General features: G+C 51.3%; 1 long non-coding RNA gene across 2 annotated transcripts; it reads right to left on the bottom strand.

The window, feature by feature from the left end:
- Positions 1 to 1,444: 1,444 nt before the first annotated feature.
- On the bottom strand, positions 1,445 to 11,868 carry LOC116091433. 2 transcript variants are annotated; one of them, XR_004119032.1, is made up of 4 exons: positions 11,686 to 11,868; positions 4,213 to 4,416; positions 2,460 to 2,539; positions 1,445 to 1,495 (listed from the first exon to the last, which is right to left on the bottom strand). It is a non-coding gene; the product is annotated as an uncharacterized LOC116091433 (long non-coding RNA). The 2 variants fall into 2 exon arrangements; XR_004119033.1 differs by having other exon boundaries at positions 4,213 to 4,412.
- Positions 11,869 to 12,958: the final 1,090 nt, after the last annotated feature.

Below are 12,958 nucleotides of genomic sequence, written 5' to 3'. Positions count from 1 at the left end.
GTTCTGGGTGGAAGATTGTAAACTGAGATTATGTAAAATCCCTTATTCCAGCTCTCAGGGCTGAAGTCAGAAAATCAGAAAGGAGTTAATCCAGGCAGGGCGGGGTCAGGGATAGATAGAAGAGATGGGTTCTGGGAGTCACTCTGCAAAGTCAGTCACTGTGCCCTTCCCAGGTCATTGTGTATGACCCTGGGACACAGCATAGAGCCCCAGCCAACGCTGTGGTCCCACCAGGCCCGATGGTTGCTTCCTGTGTGAGCCGGGTATGGGGCCGCATGTCTGGGATCCCAGAACATCTGGAGGCCAAGACCAGTCTGAGCTACCTGAAGACACTCTGTTTTGAAACCAAAACCAAAATAAAAGCAGTCAGGTTGTTTGGGGTACAGCCCACATTTTCCAGATGAAGAAAGTGAGGCCCGCTTGCAGAGGTTACAGGAAAAGGGTCCTCCTCTCCTCCAGCTCTCACTGAGGCTGGATTCACACCAGGTCAGGAGGGAGGGCGCCCCAGGACTGGAAGCTGTCGATCACAGAGTACCCCAGTCACCAGCATTTCTCAGACCTCACTTCAAAGTGGCCTTGAAAGCCAAACATACTTTTTTTTTTAAGGAAATGTTTTTTTTTTTTAAGTTTTATTTATTATTATAATTAAGTACACTGTAGCTATCTTCAGACACACCAGAAGAGGGCGTTGAATCTCATTATAGATGGTTGTGAGCCACCATGTGGTTGCTGGGATCCGAACTCAGGACCTTTGGTAGAGCAGTCAGTGCTCTTACCCGCTGAGCCATCTCATAATTTACTGAGGTGAATCTCACATAGCACTCACATTTCTGTGAGCCAGGGGCTGGAAGGGGGTGGGGGGTCTTTGTGTAAGCACCATGCCCAACTAGTTACAAAACATTTTTAGCCACCCCACCCATCCCCACAAAGGACGGCTACCCCAAAAAGACTCACACTAAGCAGTGGCCCCCACCTCTCAGTCGTAGGCCACCAGCCGTGTCTGATCTCTCTGTGGACGGAAACCTCAGGGGACCAGAGTCACTGAAGCTGATGTGGATTATGCCCACCATGCCAGCTCTTGGGAGGAGAGGCAGAGGATGGGAGTTCCAGACCAGCTTCAGACATGCTGCGGATTCCTTCTGGAGGCCTAGGGAAGGAAGGAAGAAAGAGGAGAAAGGGAGGGAGGGCGGGAGGACGGAGAGAGAATGTGTGTGTCTCTCTGTGTCTGGCTTCTATTTTGCTTTATGTTTTGCTGGCTGCATCCTTTGGTAATATTTATCAACAAACAGTTTTAAAGGAAAGTGTGTTATTATTCCTAGAAAAAAGGAAACTCATTTCTCTCTATATTTAGAAAATATCCTTTAAGCTAAGCAGTGGTGGTGCACGCCTTTAGTCCCAGAGTTCCGGAGGAAGAAGTAGGTGGATCTGTGAGTTCAAGGAGGCTAGTCTGGTCTACAGAGTGAGTTCCAGGACAGCCACTCAGAGAAGCTCTGTCCTGAAAATAAACAACAAAGAAAACATTAACAAAACAACAATGAACTCCAAGGTAGCATGCCCAGATGTAGTTACTCACAGGGTAGAATGAGGGGGATACACAAAAGTATGAAGCCGTTGGTGAGGAAGGGGGCCTCAGGAAGCAGATAGAGAGAAGGCTACTGAGTGAGTGCTTACTGTGCAAGCAAGAGGACATGAGTTTGAATCCCCCAGTACCCATATAGAAAGAAGCTCATGTATATAAAAAGGGAGGTTGTCAGGAGAAAGCTCAGAGGCTAGCCTGGGGTACACAGTGATGGACATTAAAAGACCATGCCTCAAGCAAGATGGACGATGAGGACACGCCCCAAAAGTTATCTTCTGACTTCCACACATACGGTGGTACCCATGTTCCTGTGCGCTCTGCTTTCTCTCTCTCTTCCCTCTCTTTCTTTCTCTCTCTCTCTCTCCCCCCCTCTCTCTTTCAGACACACACACAATTAAAAAAGAAAGAGAGGTAGGGAGAGAGAAAGGGCCATCAAAAACAACTGTGAAAGCTGGACAGCAGAGCGCGGGGCCAGTCAGAGTGCTGCAGACCTAGGGACACTGGAATGCCATCAAATGACAGGGGTGTGTCTTCAAGAACCTTCAGTGGTCATGTGACTCCAGATACTTCGGGAATTGTTGAATACAGTATTCAATAAAGCAGGTCTGAGTGCATTTGGAATATTGGCTCCCAAGGGGCAGCATCTGAATGGTTGCTGCACTGTAGGGCCACATGTCACTGCAAGGCCAGAAGTGGTTGAAGAACTGTTAGATGGGCATTGGCCTGGGTCATGTGCAGGGTCCAGAGCATCGGAGAGAAAGCAAACACTGCAGTGTTATCGCTGTGTGGAAGGTAGCTATTTGCAGAGGCTCAGTCAATTGGAAAAATTACAACAAAATAAAACAAAAAACAAAAGCCAACTAGAAAGAGATATAATTACCCTTGGTAAAGTCGCAGACAAGAACATCTTTGCTATGCAGTGGTTTAGAAACTTCAGACATTGGCTCGTAAGTGATCTTCCTGGAAGAAAAAAGGAAAATCCTGCCCAAGTCTCTCGGAAGATAGAGAAGGCAGTGAACAGAAATGGAACCCTAGTGTGCTTCAGCACAAAGGATACAAAGTATCGGTCCAGGGAAGGATACAAAGTATCCGTCCAGGGAAGCCTGGTGGCGCTCGCCTTTAATCCCAGCACTTGGGAGGCAGAGGCAGACAGAGCTCTGAGTTCGAGGCCAGCCTGGTCTACAGAGTGAGTTCCAGAACAGTCAGGGCTACACAGAGAAACCCTGTCTCAAAAGAAGCAAACAAAATCAGACACATGTTATTTAGAAGTGGGGAATAAATATCCAGACGTGACTCACTAGAGAGACTTCCCTGGAATGGAGAAATGAAGTGCGTGGAACCATTCAAAGAAAACATGAAGTAGCATCTTAACTGCAGTGTATTCATCACTGAACATCTGTACTGTAGTCACAGCTGGGTGTGGATGGTAAGAGTTCTCCAAAGTGCAAGGCAAGCATTCTTCATGGTCTTATGATCGTTTGCATTTTTAAAGTGACAGACAGAAGCATGTTACTATTGATGCGCAACTATGAAAAACTGAAAGGGTGGGTAGGTGGCTTGAAGGTCAGCATGTATTGTCACTTCCTGGGTTTGCACACATGAACCCCACCCACTCCTGCATTTCTCTGTTCTTTGTGATATATACTTTCTTGTGTGTGTGTGGTTTTTCGAGACAGGGTTTCTCTGTATAGCCCTGACTTTCCTGGAACTCACTCTGTAGACCAGGTTGGCCTCGAACTCAGAAATCTGCCTGCCCCAGCCTCCCGAGTGCTGGGATTAAAGGCGTGCGCCACCACTGCCCAGCTGATATGTACCTTCTCTAAATGCCCTTGCTCAGAATGAACGGGCTGGTTAATTTCTCCTGCGTTTCAAACTTAAGCCGCTGCTGGCTGAAACCAAGCACAGGTGCTCATTTCCACCCAAGCACTCTGGCTTGTGAAATAGAACTAAGGGAACCACAGGCTCTTCACCTTTCCCTGCTTCAAACAGAATATCAGTGCATTAATTAGAAGCTAATTTTGTTTCCCCTCAAATATCTTGGATGCTACCTCCCATAAACTCAAGGGACATAAAAACTATAAACACAAAAATTAATTTAGGTCTTGGAAACACCAATGAAGAACAGAGTACATGGAGAGAAGTGTGGCTGTGTTCAAACTAGCCTTGGGCAGCTGCTGAGGGCTGTGAGCCTGGGGCCTCACAGAGGAGGCCGGGGAGTGGACAGAACCACAGATCCTTGTCAGGCTAGGTGGAGAGACAGGGGGAATGCAAAGGCAGACGCCCGATAGATCTAGGGTGGGCATGAGGGAAGGACAGTTGGGAAAGTGTCCTCATCCCATCATTGGCTAATTTCTAGGCTCCCTTCTGTCCCTTAATATTTCTGCCCCTTAGGTGCCAGCACCAGTAGCTTTCTCTCTAGCCCACAGGAAGTCCCTTGGCCTGCAGCGCAGAGCCAGTGGGAAGCCAGGAAGGGGGACACATGGACCAGGACTGGAGTATCTCCACACAGCCCTCCAACACATGGGCTGTGGATTCAACTCACCATGAGTTCAGATTAAAGGGACAGCTCACATCTTGCTTAGCCATTCATTCATTCATTCACTTATTCACTCACTCAATTGTTTATTAAGTACCTTCTACTACCGGGTGCTGAGTAAGGTCCCTTGGCAGCCAAGAGTGGGAGACTAAAGGCCCTGGGAGCTGACGGCACAGCAAGGAACAGATGATCTCGCAAGTCCGAAATGAGTGTGCTCCGTGCTGCAGAGATCATGGAGTGGGAACTAAATGAGCAAGAGTGAGTTCCCAGTCAGCCCGGGCTTCAGAGTTAGGGACCCTGTCTCAAAGAACAAAAATAAAACTTATTTTAAAATAAGCAAGGCTGGTTGGAGGTTCTGCTTTACGTGCCCAAGGCCCTGGCTGCCATCCACGGTGCCCAACAAACTGGGCATCTTGGCACATACCTATACACTAAGGAGTCAGAAGACTGAGGCAAGAGAATCAGACATTCGAGGTCATCCTTGTCTACTGGTTCAAGACCAGCCTCCAGCCTGGGTGATGTGAGACCCTGCCTTTAAATAAATAGGTAAATAGATAATAAAGTCAGGCTTGCAATTATAATTCCAGCACTGGAAATGCTGAGGCAGGAGGAATGCCTGGAGTTCAAGGCCAGCCTAGACCACACAAAGAGATTCTGTCTCTAAACAATTATTTATTTATTATTATGTGTATGAGTACACACTGTAGCTGTACAGATAGTTGTGAGCCTTCATCTGGTTGTTGGGAATTGAGTTTAGGACCTCTGCTCGCTCCAGTCGACCCCGCTCACTCAGTCCCTGCTCGCTGTGGCCCTAAAATTTATTTATTGTAAATAAGTACACTGTAGCTATCTTCAGACACACCAGAAGGGAGCGTCAGATCTCATTACGGGTGGTTGTGAGCCACCATGTGCTTGCTGGGATTTGAACTCAGGACCTTCAGAAGAACAGTCTGTTGTGTTCGTCCCAGGGCCCAGACAGCACCCAGCCTGGCCGGAGGAGCATCCTGGTCTCTGACTCCTGACAGCACCTCCGGATGGCCAGGGACTTCTGTTCCCGCTCCTTCCCTAACTATTTACCACTTCGTGGTTTTCTTCATGTTGTCTTACTTTTCTTACTCAAATATATTCATTTTCAAAGGAAACGTTTGGCATCGCCACGAGAATTGAACACAAAACAAAACACAGGAGTTTGTGCTATCCATCAAAGCTTGTCAGGAAAAAGAAAACAAGAGAATTATCAAAGCTGCTGGGGAGAGAAAAGCAGGGAGCCGGAGGCTGGGAGGATCTTGGGAATCACGTTTTAAAAGATTTTATGAGCCAGGCGGTGGTGGCACACACCTTTAATCCCAGCACTTGGGAGGCAGAGGCAGGCAGATTTCTGAGTTTGAGGCCAGCCTGGTCTACAGAGTGAGTTCCAGGACAGCCAGGGCTACACAGAAAAACCCTGTCTGTAAATAAATAAATAAATAAATAAATAAAAATAAAAGATTTTATGTTTGTTTGTTTTGAGATAGGGTTTCTCTGTCTAGCCCTGCCTGTCCTGGAACTCACTCTGTAGACCAGGCTGGCCTCAAACTCAGAAATCTGCCTGCCTCTGTCTCCCAAGTACTGGGATTAAAAGCATGTGCCATCACTGCCCGGCTAAAAGATTATTCTTTAAATTTTGCATGTTTGAGTGTTTTGCCTGCATGTATCTCTGTGCACTTCATAAGTACACAATGCCTGCAGAGGCCAAAAGAGGGTGTCAGATCCCCTAGAGTTCAGATGGTTGTGAGCCACCACGTGATACTGGGAAGTGAACCTGGGACCTCTGCAAGACCAGCCGATGCTCTTAACAGCCGACCATCACATCCAAAGGAGACAGTAAACATTGATTCGGAAATAGATAGACAGTTGTTTTCTTCTCCTTGGACATTTTATTATGGGTGGAGGTGGGGCATGTATGTACCATGGCCCTTGGAGTCTAGAATTCAGAGAACAACTTTGTGTGGAGTGGGTTAGACCTTTCACCACATGGGTCTGGGGACTCGAACTCAGAACACCAGGCTTGGCAGCAATCTCTTTACCTGCTGAGCCATCTCACTAGCCCAATAATTCTTGTAGCTAAACATGTTAATGTGTTAAAAGATATTCATCAGTTAACTCAATTAACATTGTGGCGATGTCTCATTACACATATTATATACAATTCGCATGGCTAAAATTAAAATGAACAAAAGCAAAGCCCTGATAAAGGTGCAAACCGACAGACACCTGCCCCCGGCACTGGTGTGAACTCAGAGTGCAAATTACTACGCAAAACTGGTACCTGACACAAGACAAAGAAAACTGTTCACGTACATTCATCTGCACGTTTCCCGTGTTTCCTAACTGCTAAAAACTGGAAACGGCCTGAGTATGCCCCAAGCCGCTTTCCCTCCCCTTCATGGAATGCTATACAGCAATAAAAAAGAACATTATACCGATACACAGGACTCTGTGTGCATCTCAGAAGTGTCCTATTGGGAAAGGAACAGCCAGAGGGGAGGCGGGGACACAGCCTGTGATGGCTGTGAAGGGATGGGATGCTAGGTGTTAGGACACTCCATCACTGGCACAGATGCGGCATCTTCTGTCGGCTACAGTCTCGTGGCCAGGCTGTGGGCATCTAAGTCCAGAAATGTCTTCCGTGTGTGCTGCAGCCAGAGAGTGGAGCGCACTATCTGGGGTAGGCACCACCAGCCGGAGCTGGCTGACCTATCTTGGTCACAGAGGTGATGACTTGAGATACTGGACCAAGCTTCTCCAGGTCCAAGGAGGCAGAGCAGCTGGGCCGTTCCACTGGCTCGTACTCTTGCTGCACACCATAGAAATCGTTCTGTGTGGGCCTCAGGCACACACCAGCAGCCTGGCACCGGAGACGGTGTTGGTTGGGCTCAATCTGGCGTTCAGTCTGCTTCTCCCTACTCCAAGCTGTCCGTGGGTTGTCCTCTCCTCAGAATCCATTCCTGCCCACCACAAACCTGTGGCAAATGTACATCCCCTTCCCTGAGGAGCCTTGTTACTACGAATCCCTTCCTGCCTCTGCGCCTACGGCTCCCTCTATCCGGGATCTCTTCCCAGTCAGTCAGAGCCTTCTGTGTGCAAAGGATACAAACCCAGACCCCAAAGAGGCAAGCCAGTTACCCATGGAGCCTGAGCTTCCCAGGGCAAGACTTCAGGTGGGGCTGCACCCAGGAGCTTAGACACCATCGAGCCTAGTTCATTTCTAGGGGTCTGGGGTGGGGTGGGCCTTGTCTTGTGTTAGTCTTGGTTTGTTCACTCTAGAGCTCAAGAGGAAACTGCATATCCCCTAAAGACTGCCAGCATGAGAGGCCCAGACAGACTTAGTCACACGATCGTGCTTGAACCAAGCAAGAGCCACAGCAGGCCCTGGTCCCTCAGAGCTGAATGGGCACGGGAGGTCCCCGGGAAGAAAGGGATGCCCTACTGCTAGGGAAAAATGGCATTGTTGGGGACCCTCGCTCTGGCTCCCACACCTTCTGACCTCAGGCCTCACTTCCCTGTCCCAACCTCAAGTGCCTCCCGGAAGGCGGGCAGGAAGGAGCTAGGAGTCCCAACATTCCAGTGTTCCGGGACAGCTGCCAGAGCTGGAGGCTCCCAAGTCCCAGGAACGTTCTGGAACTTCTGAGGACAAGAGCGGGGTGTCAGTCATAGCCCTGGCAGTCCCCAGCCTGGGAACACGCTTAGAAGATGACAATTGGGTCCGTTCGGCCGAATTCCACTCCGCGGGTACTTGTGCCAAGGAAAACAAGCCCAGGACTGGGCACGGAAGGCGAGGGTGCTTGACAGGGTGTAAGGTGACATTGTTTACACAGGTGTGGGACGAGTCCCCTCACACCCTGATTGCTTTTTTCCTTCTTTCTCCCCTCTCCAAATTCTTTCCCCCAAGGGTGCTGACAGATGTGTCAAGGGAGACAGTGGCTGGTGCTAAGGCTCTGCCCAGAGGCAGGCTGTAGGGCGCCGAGCACCTGCACCCAGGGTGGCCAGTGGCCTTTCACTCCCACTGTCTACCTCCAGCCTGGAGACACTCAGAACCTGGGCTGGTATCTCAGAGCAGCTGACTACGACTCACAGGCCCCAGTCCATACTTCCTTCTCAAGAGAGAGCAGGGGACCAGAGACATTCAAAATGGCTCCCAGCTGACCTCAGAGCCAGCAAAGAAAGAACACCACAATCTCCTGAGCACCTACTGTGTGCTGGCCGAGCTCAGGGACTCACTGCAGATCAAACAGATGTGTGATCAGAAAAGAGTACAAGGAAGTTAAGGGGTGAGACACCTAAAGTGTGTGAGGGGCGTGGTCAGGGCTCTCTCTAAGCTGAGGAGAGGCGGCTCTGGGGTCAAGAATGATGAGCCACTGCCAGGAGGACTTTCAAGCAGCTGGCTCTGCATGTGCAAAGGCCCTGAGGTAGGAAGTTCCGATGCTGGTTGACCTCTGAGGACGGTGTTCTGCCAGTGCCAAGGGGAGGACACTTGAATCGCAGATAGACTTCATGCCCAGGGTAAAGCTACAAGGTAAACGAAGATGTTTTCCTGGTACCCGGAGAACAGAAGACTTGTCTAGGGTTACACAGCAGAGTCAAATTCTGGTGCCATCCATCAGCTGGGAGCCCCTGTCTGAGAACAGGAGGTCAGGACTCCTGTGAAAGGCCTGGCCTGGGATGGGGGGCAGCTGGCTACAGCCTCAGAGCGAGAGACAGCAGAGCAGGAGTGAGCACAGCCGCTGAGTCACGGGGAACCGCAGGCTCCGGCTGCAGTGGTCTCTGCCTCAGTTTACCTAGCTGTAAAAATGGGTTTAATAACATGTCTGCCTCCAGAACCTACTTCAGAGGGGCGCTGGGGAGGTTAATTGCTGCCTGCAGCCCCGGAGCTGGGATGAAAGGGGCAGGAAGTGGGAGCTGCCCACACTTCAGGTAATTAGCCAGGCCGGAGGGGGTGTCAGGGTCTGGTTCAACCCCAGGCCAGCTCTCACCTAGAGAGGAGGGGCCTTACACACTGGAACCTTCCAGCTTGGGCCTCCCAGCAGCTCTGAGACCCCAGAACAAGACATGGCCAGGTTTGAGTTCTAGATCTGTGTTCAGCCAAGAGACCCAAGGTGTGTTCTTCCTCAGCTGGGGCCCCACCCCTCTACTGTCAGCCATCCCCCTTGTATCAGTGGGTACCATGTGACCACTGCTTCTCCAGGCTGCCTCTGTATTAGCTGTCGTGAGAGGCAGGTCCATAGCCGCCTCATGGGCACCTTGAAATCATGGCTAACGGGGACACAAAGGACTTCTTGTGGGAACAAAGAGATGCTTTTCAAGTGTCCTGAGGAGGCTGAGGTGATGGCTCAGTCAGCAAAGTGCTTCCCATGCACAGCAGAGGACCTGAGTCGAGTCCCCAGCACCCACATTAAATCCAGGCATAATGGTCCAACCCTGGTGTTAGAGAAGTGGAGACAGTGAATGCCTGGGGCTAGCCCACCAGGAAGTTGATGAGTTCCAGGTCAGTGAGAGACAGCACCCCAAAGGTTCTCGAGAAAAATAGGTGAAGGGGGATCTAGGAAGACACCAGAGGGTGACCTCTGACCTCCACAGAAACACTCACATGTGTATGTACCCACACATAACTGCATAACCCACCCGTGAACATTATACACCCCTACACACACACACACACAGATACATACTCAGACACAAACAAACATACACAGAGATACAAACACACATTCACAGACACACACAGACACACAAACATACACACACCCACATAGAGACACAAACACACACACTCATAGACACACAGACATACATACATAGATACACACATACACACAGACATGCACAGTCACACAGACATACACACACGCACACTGACACAAACACACACACTTATAGACACACAGACATACAAACACAGACACACACATACACACAGACATGCACACTCACACAGACACACACACTCTCGGTAAGATGGTACCATGGATAATGTACCCTGCCATCGAGTGTAGCTGACCCGAGATTGATCCCCGAGACCCACGTGGTAGGAGAGAAACAACCTGAGTAAGTTGACCTTTAACCCCTACACATGTGCCATGGCAGGCACACACACCCACACGATTCACATATCCTAATTACATAAATACATACACTTCAATGTAAAAAATAAAATAAAATAAAAGAGCACAAAACATTTTCAAGGACGCCGATTAAGCCTCGTGCTGTCCCCTCCTGAGGCCTCGGCCAGGCTGAGCGTACCTACCCTGTGGCTCCGTGCTCACAGGGCCTCCTCACCGCACTCATAGGCCTGGGCAGCGCGCCTGGTCCCCTTGGCTCCAATGTTTCATCTCTCCCTGGGTTGGAGACAGCAGAGCCAGAGACTCTGCCTCTCCTGTTCCTCCAGAAATCTGCGCTGTGCCCATCCCGCAGTAGGGCACCCCTAAACTCTGTGATAAATCAAACTCTAAACGCTCTGCCTCCCAGAAAGCTGGTAAAGCCCTCATGAAGCCCAGGACGCTCCACACTCCTCGACCCAAAGCCCCTGAACTTTGGGGATGGGGCTGAGTGATGGACGCTGTCCCTGTGGGCCCTGCTTAGGTGTCATCCACTCCCAGCAAGGCGGGCTGAGGCTTGGGTCCCTGCTAGATGTCTCCAAGGTGCCTCCAGCAGACCAGGGTCTCACTGCCTGGATCCTGTCCTCGGGCAAACGCTGGCTTCCTCTCTCAATCTAGATCTCCCAGGACCCTCAGCCCCCATCATCCACCTGTGCTGTCTGTCACACAGAGCCAGCCAATCACAAGTGTCATGTCAAGCTTCCTACTCCTGCTGTGCCCAGGTGGTGGGGTGCACACCTGGAATCCCTGCCCTGGAGAGACGGAGGCTGAGGGTCCTGAGTGGGAGGCCAACCTAGGCTACGGAGTGAGGCTGCTTCCCCACCCCCACCCCCCCACACACACTTTCTCAAAACTCAATTGTTTTAGTACTTCCTTCACGCACTGCTGCCTCTGGAACCCAGTCGTGAGCTTTTGGAACACAGTGATATTCAATTAGTTTGCACGGGTTAAATGGGAGACTGGGTGAACTAAGTTAAAGTGGCTCACTTCCTGGGGCGAAAGATGGTACCCCAGGTGGGACGGCCTCTCCAGGGTTCTGGAGTCATTAGGTGACGTCACAACAATAATATTTACCCCCACTTCCTGTGCTCTGCTTCGCCCGCCCGGATCATCACACCCAGTCCCTGCCGTGACCCAGGATGCTGGTCTTGTGACCAACCAACCCCCTTTCCAGTTAAGAACACTACGGCTTAGTCTCAGAGTTGGGGATGACTACAGGCCACCAGCAATTTGGCCGCAGGCCACGGCTGAGCACGTGGCCACCAGGATCTCATGGATGGCCCCTTGAATTCTGGCACAGTTCATGTTCCCCTGTGGGTCAGCAGCCCTGCGGGAAGATCCCAGCCACGCTGTGTCTGTGAGGAGGGCAGGCTTGGCGGCCGGCTTGTCCCAGGACGGGACGCCAGGCAGCCGGGAGTTTCTCTCCCCGAACTTACTGTACGTGAGTCAGCGCCAGCCCGGTTGTGAAATCTGGGAATCTTGTGGGCCAGGCCAGCTGGGGGATGGCCGGCTGGGAAAGGGAAGCCGGGAAGGGGTTAAGGGGTGGAAGCCGGGGGGCCCATGGCCAGCAGGCACACGGGGTACCAGCAGCCCGGGCTGGCCGCCGCCTGTGGCCGGCTCTGACGTCACGGCTGCGTCAGCAGCCGGCCCAGCCCCCACTTCCTCCTCTGTGGGCAGATCCCCAGCACTGTCCTCCCTTGGGAAGTGTGGTGAGTCCCTGCTGGGATGGAGGGAGGAAAGGAAGGAAGAAGGGAGGAGGAGATGAGCATGACTTTGCATACAGGAGGCACTTAATAAATAACAGCAGGGATGGGTTCTAGCCAAAGTGAACGCTAGAGTTGCACAGACAGATAAGAGCCGCCCCACTCACTTTAGAAGAGGCTGAGGGTCCCAGAGCAGGACTGTCTCCAATCCCCGCCTTCCATAACATCTGGTTAGGGACATAAGTTTCCACTGCCCTTGGGTTGATGTCCGTGTCCCCAGGCCCACAACTTTTTTTCACATCTCATTAGTTTGTTAAATAGGATTAAAACCAGTGGCTTTTGTCTGCGGAGAGGACTGGCAGAGTACCCGTTGCGCTGCTGCGGGTGGACCAGAGGTGGCTCAGTGACTTTGACTTAAGTAAATTCTGTGTCTAACAGCTTAAGGAAAACAAAGATCCCACCTGGGGGCCCTGCTCTGGGCCAGTGGTAAGTGCTCAACGAGTTCATACTTTCTGCCCACTGCCACTACCAGACCTCACAGAGGAGAAAGCAAGATACAGGCCAACCCAGGACAGTGGGCCGCACAGCGGGTCGTCCACACTGCTTCTAACAGCAGGTGCCGTTTCTGCCGATTGCTGTGCACACCAAGTGTGGTTTACACAGTGCCCCAAGGGGTAGGCACTTTCACATAGGAGGAAACGTGCCCAGAGTGGTTGAGTAAGTTGCCTTGATTGCGCGGCAAGAGAGCTCAGAGCTGAAAAGTTCAGCAGGTGCTGGGGGAGGAAAGCTTCAAGACCCAGGGCGGCTCTCACTGGCATCTGCTCAAAGCCATCTCGAGCTGGCCTGGCACAACTGGGTGAAGAGCCACGGACACATCTCTCCCAAGACATCATCGCCAGACCAACAGAAGCAAAAGAACACAGAAGCCAGGGACCAGAAAAGGCTCAGGTGATGCCTGAAGTCACACAGCCCATGTGAGCAGCCTCGGGCCTCCACCTCAGCCCTT

The sequence above is a fragment of the Mastomys coucha genome, unplaced genomic scaffold, assembly GCF_008632895.1.
Source record: "Mastomys coucha isolate ucsf_1 unplaced genomic scaffold, UCSF_Mcou_1 pScaffold15, whole genome shotgun sequence".
In the NCBI taxonomy this organism is placed as follows: domain Eukaryota; kingdom Metazoa; phylum Chordata; class Mammalia; order Rodentia; family Muridae; genus Mastomys; species Mastomys coucha.
The sequence above is the reverse complement of the archived record's forward strand: the minus strand, read 5'-3'. Positions and strand labels throughout refer to the sequence as shown.